Here is an 8,031-nt window from a genome sequence, read left to right as displayed (position 1 = left end):
TATTTTGTCCATTATTTTGAAATTTACGAGTATGATTTGATCAATTATGTAGGAATTATGGACATGGTTCTCGACATTTATGTGCAAAACACTTCTCTTTGAACTGCGGGTGTAACCCATTTGGTTGTTAAGACTAACTAACATGACTTAGTCGTCTTTAAACTAACCATCTGGACATCGAAAAGTTCATTGGCCCGTATAACCAAATGCATTTGGGAGGGGTCAAGAGTAATAAGTGGAAAAGATCAAGGGGTGCTTGTTGCGTTTTCTAAATGATCATTTTATTAATAATAAATATAAAGCTATATAAAATAATCATTTCATACATCAAGAACAAAATTTTAACCTCAGTTAATAAAAATGATTATAGTGAATTAGTGATACGACTAATAAATGAATAGTTGATACGATTTTTTTTTACAAATTTCAAATTAAGGTTCCAAACTCGACCTTGTAATTTAGCTTTGAACAAGGGACGTTGAATACCAGTAATTATAATAATAGGTTACAGAAGAGTGAGATTTAATTCTGGCCGTCCGATAAGATCAAAGATCGAATATGGGCCGTTTGATAAAGATGGATTAAAAAGCGGTTACTTTTCGTTACATGTAACTACCCCACTAACCCATTTACATGGGTAACAACCCACTATTAGACATGGTTATTCCAACTCGACTATTAGTATAATTAAACTAAATTCTACCACCTAAAAAAGTGCATGTAACTAACTTAGTTTTAACTTCCCACTAGCCATGTCCACATTATGTATGTATTGGGTAGTTATTTTGTGTGGTGGATCAAATGTGTTGGAATGGAATAGGTGTAGTAGTGGGTAGTTACATACTTTTATTTTCGTTCATAGCAGTTAATGTATATATTGCAGTTCCTATAAAGTTAGGATGTGGTGTTGCAGTTGCTAAATTGTAGTGCATACCACTCTATATAATTGGATTTTGTTTGCTTATAAATGTAGTTATGAGGTTCATTTTTAATTGTGTTGCTAAGTGCTTCCGTCATGAATAAAGAGTTATATCATCACACATCCTTGTATGATGAGGAGGTACTTTAATTCAGTTTTTTGTTTCTAAGTTTCTTATACTTTATCCTCTAACGATTGATATTTTCCTACTTGTAGAACAAAGTTATTGAAACAGGAAGTAAGCTTTATGAGGTACATGTGGTGGAAAACATGTTTGAGTTATTTGAGTTTCTAATGTGTTCTTTTTTGTTGTTGCTGAACTTTTATTATTTTGATATTACATAATATATATGATACCATGATTGTGTCTTTGTATATATACTAAGTTTCTACAAAACTCAAAAACAGTACCAACATATCAATGGCTTTTTTTATTATCATTATTTTTTGATTTTTTTATGTGTATTGTTTCCTTAATTGTAAGGATCTAACTTGTAAATATGAGTTTGTGTGTTACGCGAACTTCCTAACTGGGTTTCATTTGTGTTTTTAGCTGCACAAACCTGAGAATGTCGTTGGTGAACCCACTTATATTAAGCAGGTAACAGCTTAACTTGCTTATTTGCTCGCTAGCGTACTCAAATCAAATGCTAACACCTGCACCATTATGCTACTAACAGGAAGAAGATTTATTTGGGGGGGGGGGGGGGGACTTGAATGACTTTGATAAACTCCCACTGTATTGTTCTTGCCAAAAGGATATTGTTGTCGACATTAAGGTTGAGGTACTTATTTCTTACTTTGTGTTTACTTGAAAATAACTAACAGTTAATTAACATATTTTGTCTTAGAATCACAATGCTGACCGACTCAAGAAACGGTCTCGCGCACTCGATAAGTGAAAATGTGAGGATGTGATAGAGATTGCAAGTTCCGAAGATGAATCAGAAGACGCTTGGGTGCCTATTAAGAGGAGGACTAACAATGCTCGTGTTGTAAATCGGGTTGACCTTGATTGAGGACCGTATCGCTTAATGTTTTAATATTGTTTTTTTAAGTACTATCATAGCTAGACTTATGTTTTTATATGATCAGTTGTTTCTATGTGTTATTGACTTAATGTTAGTATCACCTTACTGCGTTGATATTCTCGTCCACCGGACGAGCAAACTGCTAGTTGAACCAAGTTAGTAAACTAAAGATCCAAAAAACTAGCATATATATATATATATATATATATATATACTAAACAGTAAAAATAAAATGTTATTTATAACATATGTGCATGTTTTAAAGTAAAACTCAATACCCAATAATTAGGGTGCAGCTAATGTATTTATACACAATCAATTTATAATACATACACGAAGAATGAGAAAATTCAAAACTAGTAAAAAAAAAGAATATAAACCCTTATAAAAGGACAGTTTTTCAGGTTTTAAACTTTTGCCTACTTGCCTTAATACAATTTAATACACCTGAAAGTAAATCCTATTTGACCTCCTAGGCTCCTAATCCTAGCCCCCTTGGGGCTCAAATATTTACCAAACTTGTTAAAAACATGAACACATATCACTTTATTTCAATCAAACAATGAAAGATACAACTATGTTCAAACCAAATTACAACATCAATTTAATCCTAATTGTCCTAATTGGTTAAACAACTACAAACAATAAGAAAATCTAACAAAGTAATTACAAGATCTAAACTATGATGTATAAGAAACTATACCTGCAACAAAGTGTTGCACGCAAATTCAAGATCGAACCCTAACAGAGCGAAGAAGATGAACACCAAGAAGAAAGTTATATAATCTTTCTAATAAAAAAACCAAAAATATCTTCTCATATACGCTTTAATAGACTCCAGCCTTTCAATCCTTCAACTTTTATATCCTTGTCACATTTAGTCCCTCCTATTTATTGCAAAGCCCTTTCCTTATGTAAAATAGCTCTTTGCCCCCTCCAACAACGTAACAATGTACATATACAATACAAAAGTTGAAGGATTGAAAGGCTGGAGTCTGAGCAATTTGCGTTTGTATGACATCGCAACGCGCTAGAGCTATCCCGGTTCGGGTCCTTGCCTCTTGGAGTTGCTCTTGCAAGTCTATCATCTCGGCTTGCATCTTTCTCATAATCTTCATCTGTTGATCACTAGCCTCTTGCATTTCCTTCATTGCCGCTGCCATGCGGGCAATCTCCTCCTTCGTCTCGGTTCCGTCTTTTAACAGTCCGGAAACGTTCGCTCTCGTATAGCTCATGTAGCCCACATCACACTCCAAACATGAAACAACAGCTGCGAGAACTCGCTCTACAGGTTCGGTTATGGGTGGTAGGGTGTTGGGGTAAGCAGGGTGGTTCGGGTGAGGTAACGGGGGAACTTGTTCGCGATAGACCATACGTCTGATCATATTAGGGTACCAATCCCAGCTAACTTCGTTTTCGTACATGCCTCCGGATAGGCGGTACCTCTTCGGTGCGGGAACTTCGAGTTCCGGGACTACACGGGGTGGCGATGCGGTAGGTAACTGCGGTTCCTTCCCATGAGCATGAGTCATCGGATCGGATGATGATGATGATGGCGGCGTCGACATTCCTACAGGTAAGCCGTGTATGCGCGCACGTATGAGTGAAAGAGGTAAAGAGATAAGATAACAAAGACTACACAAATCTATGCAGTGCGTATCATTATAACTAATGGGTCGTCGCGGTTATAGTCTAGTATGCATGCAGCTTCTAGTTCGCTAATACCAATGGCTATGATACCAATCTGTCACACCCTCAAAATCCACTAACGGAGTTTTACCGTCAGAGGGTGTGAACTAACAGGATCGGAATCATTAGTTATAATCAAACCACAAAACAAAGTTTCAAAACCATGAAAACGTTTACGAGTAATTAAATGCGGAAGCGTAAAAACCATAGAAACCAATGTTGCGTCACGCAGGACGACTTAAAACCCAAAGATAACAGTTTAAAAATAAGTTTGCATAGTTAAAAGTGTTTCAAGCAATGCATGTTCCTAAACCGCGCGCCCGCCTCGGCTACCTGAGAATAACATACTAAAAGTGTCAAAACAAGGTTGGTGAGTTCACAAGTTTATATAAAATAAAGCGTTTAGCGTTTGCGTTTTGCGTTACAGCGTTTTGCGTTACAGCGTTTTGCGTTACAGATAGTGTTATGTCAGTTATATATCTATAGGTAGCTAGCCTATAAAACAAGTATCACTAAGTGTTCGACACCGAAGCTGACTGTTTATCATTTGCCTTGCCACCAGGTCATCCAGACCATGGTATGTGTTTAGCCAAGATTACACCCACTCGACCTCCAGTCGAGTTTAGCGTTGGGTGGGGTTTGTCAAACCCAGTAGTACTACTCAACAGTGACTCGCTATTATCCAATATTAAACGGTTCGATGTGAATGAAGGACTTTAGTTAACGCGTTTGCCACTTAGTCTTTACAAGTGATATATAATCTATATTAACAAAATCTTAAATGCGTTTTCGGAGTATGTTATCTCCCCCAAGTGAAAAGCGTTTAAAGAGTTTAAAAGGGGAAAGTGAAACTCACTGTTTGCGAAGTATTCCCAAAATAATTCACCAAGATGCGCGAAACAGAAAAACTCTCTCTAGCGTTCTAAAACAACAAAGAGATTTTTCTAAGTATCGGAATATTATCGAGTCTCTAGACCCGGCACATAATACCTATGCACATAACATGTTTCGTGTTTCGTTTGTGAATCGTGTGTGACTTTAACAAATGTATTTGTGATACGTTACATGTGTAAGCAATTATTTACGTGTCATGTATTCATAAAGTACATCACTAGCAATTACTCCCCGTAAGGGCAATTTGGTCAACACATAACAATTAACTAGCCATTATTCCCCATGAGGGCAATTTGGTCATATTATGACAATCAATTAGCAATTATTCCCCGCAAGAGCAATTTGGTCAAAACATAACAATTATATAGCAAGTATCATGTTTCATGCATTTTCACAAAATTCAGCAGCTAGTTTCTTAACGACAGAATTCTACTTGAAAAACTAGTCTATCTCACTGATCATAGCATCACGATTAATTTACCAAAAATCATCACAAAATCATATATGTCTTAGGTTTCCAAAAAATATTTTATTATATTTTTATTCCACATAGGTTTCTCACAATCATCAAATCATTACAGCAAACTCATAACAGTCAAATTCATGCGCAACAGAATGTTATTTGAAATTCCCGTTAAACGAAAAATCCAATAAATGCAAGACCACTTGGGTTAGGTTCCTAACTCAACAAGTCAACTTCCAGAAGTGGAACCAACCCAATTGGTCTCGTAGTTCATGAGATATAATATTTACAAAACAACCTAACAGCAGGTCTAACAGCTCAGCTTTGCACAACGTTTTTGTAAAATCATAAAAGTTAACTTTTACACGTCCAAAAATTGCAAATTTATAATATTTAGAAACTAGACTCAACCTAGTTTACTGTAGTATCAATAATCTCAACCAATTTTCACATTTACACCTCGTTGCAGTCAATTAAACATCAATAACACAATCTGTCCAGAAACTGTTTGCATCCAAACTCAACATATTAACTATCTATGGATCATCATACATTCATATAACACTCTAGACTCCATAATCACTATCCATGCACATCAATTACACATTACATACATGATTAGGGTTTTTGTTTGAACTCAAATCAAAGACACAAGCAATTAACATGTAACAATATCCAATCTAGTTATCAACTCATCATCAAATCAACAACAATCATATGAATTACATACACACATAATCGGCTTCTAGGGTTTTCAATTAACCCATTAAACATCGAAATTAAGTATAAAGGATGCATAGGATAGTCGTTTATACCTTCCTAGCACCTTAATCTTCAATCAAAGACTTGAAAACTTGATTGTATGTGTGTATATAAGTGGCGGCAGCCGTGAGGGGGGGGGAAGAGAATTCCGATCGGGATTGTGTGGGGAGAGAATAATAAGTTAGGGTTTATTATTATTATTATTATTTATAATAATACTATGTTACACTTTGGCCCCTCCACTTCTAAGTATTACTTATCTAGCTTAAACTAACTTGTTTACATCTTGAGTTAGTGTTTATAACGATGTTATCACACAACACATAAGTCTAACACATAATTATCACATAATTACTGTTTTGACGTTTTTCGTTTATTCACCAATCGTTTGTGTCAACTCGTTTGCGTTTCGGTGCAATTCCCGAAAGACTACACATGTAGTAAGTGTTAAGCGTCATTTAAACCCTAGTTTAAATGTAATGAAGTGTGCGTTATAGATTAAATGATCTTTAAGTTTGAATTGACAGAGTTGGGTTAACGGAGTTAACCTGAAATTGACGATTGTCACATCATTCCCATGTTAAAGAATTTTCGTCCCGAAAATTTGAGTCAAGTCGTGATGAGTGTCTGAAAAAGTAAGAAAAATTTTCAGTTTGTCATATCATCCCCTAGTAGAAAGAAATTTCATCCCGAAATTTAATTCATACCTCCGGTGATTTCTGACGGTTTGCCGGGTTTCGCGGTTTTCTGTGTTTGGTCAGCCCTTCAAAAAGGTGAGGATACTTTTTCATCATTTGATCCTCGCGTTCCCACGTGAACTCCGGTCCACGTCTCGAGTTCCAACGAACTTTAACGATTGGAATTTTGCTGTGCTTGAGCGTTTTGGTTTCCCAATCCAAAACCTCGACTGGTTCCTCAATGAAACGTAACTGTTCATCAACTTGCAGTTCCTCCAAAGGGACTACTTGGGTTTCATCAGATAGGCATTTCTTCAAATTTGATACGTGGAAAACATTGTGTACGCCACTGAGTTCCGTTGGTAGGTCCAGTCGGTACGCCACCGGACCAACGCGCTCAGTTATCCGGAAAGGACCAACATATCGTGGGTTGAGTTTGTTTCGCTTACCAAAGCGAACCACACCTTTCCAAGGTGAGACTTTAAGTAACACTTGGTCATTCACTTGAAATTCGAGAGGCTTTCGGCGCTTGTCGGCGTAACTCTTTTGGCGATCTCGTGCTGCTGCCATGCGGTTTCGGACTTGAACTATCTTTTCCGAGGTTTCGAGTACCAGTTCTGGACCAGTGATTTGGCTGTCACCCACCTCTGTTCAGCAGAGTGGTGATCGACACTTCCGTCCGTACAACGCTTCAAACGGCGCTGCTTTAATACTTGCGTGGTAGCTGTTATTATACGAAAACTCTACCAAAGGTAAGTGAGGTTCCCAACTTTTTCCGAAATCCAACACGCATGCACGCAACATATCCTCCAGGGTCTGAATAGTTCGTTCACTTTGCCCATTCGTCTGAGGATGGTATGCTGTGCTCATATCAAGACGGCTGCCTAGTGCGCTTTGCAGCGACTTCCAAAAGTGCGAAGTGAAACGAGAATCTCGATCAGAAATGATTGAGACAGGCACTCCGTGCCTAGACACCACTTCTTTCATGTAAACGCGAGTCAGTCTTTCCATTTTGTCCGATTCCTTAATCGCTAAGAAGTGTGCAGACTTAGTCAACCGGTCAACGATCACCCAGATGGTATCGCATCCCGTCGGTGTCTTAGGTAAACCCGTGATAAAATCCATTGAGATGTGTTCCCATTTCCACATTGGGAGTTCCGGTTGTTGCAGTAGACCAGATGGTTTCTGGTATTCTACTTTGACTCGGCGCGCAAGTCAAGCATTTGCTCACGTAGGTGGCAATGTCGGCTTTCATGTTCGGCCACCAGTAAAGTGCCTTTAAGTCCTGGTACATTTTATCTGAGCCAGGGTGGATAGAATATCGGGACTTGTGTGCTTCGTCCATCACCAGAGTTCTCAACTCTCCGAACCGTGGAACCCAAATCCGGTTCTCAAAATATCGGACCCCGTCCGATCTGGTTTCAAGTTGCTTGTTCATGCCCCACATGAGTTCCGATGGAAGATTATCATCTTTTAAAGCTTCGAGTTGGGCATCGCGAATCTGGTCGGGTAAGTTTGCATGAATCGTGAGTTGCAATGCTCGCACTCGTCTGGGTTTATCTGTTTCTTTTCTGCTGAGGGCGTCGGCCACTCCAT

Source organism: Bidens hawaiensis, unplaced genomic scaffold (assembly GCF_021521415.1).
Source record: "Bidens hawaiensis isolate Kalapana, Puna unplaced genomic scaffold, B.hawaiensis_p1.1 tig00015870_1, whole genome shotgun sequence".
Lineage (NCBI taxonomy): Eukaryota > Viridiplantae > Streptophyta > Magnoliopsida > Asterales > Asteraceae > Bidens > Bidens hawaiensis.
The sequence above is the reverse complement of the archived record's forward strand: the minus strand, read 5'-3'. Positions refer to the sequence as shown.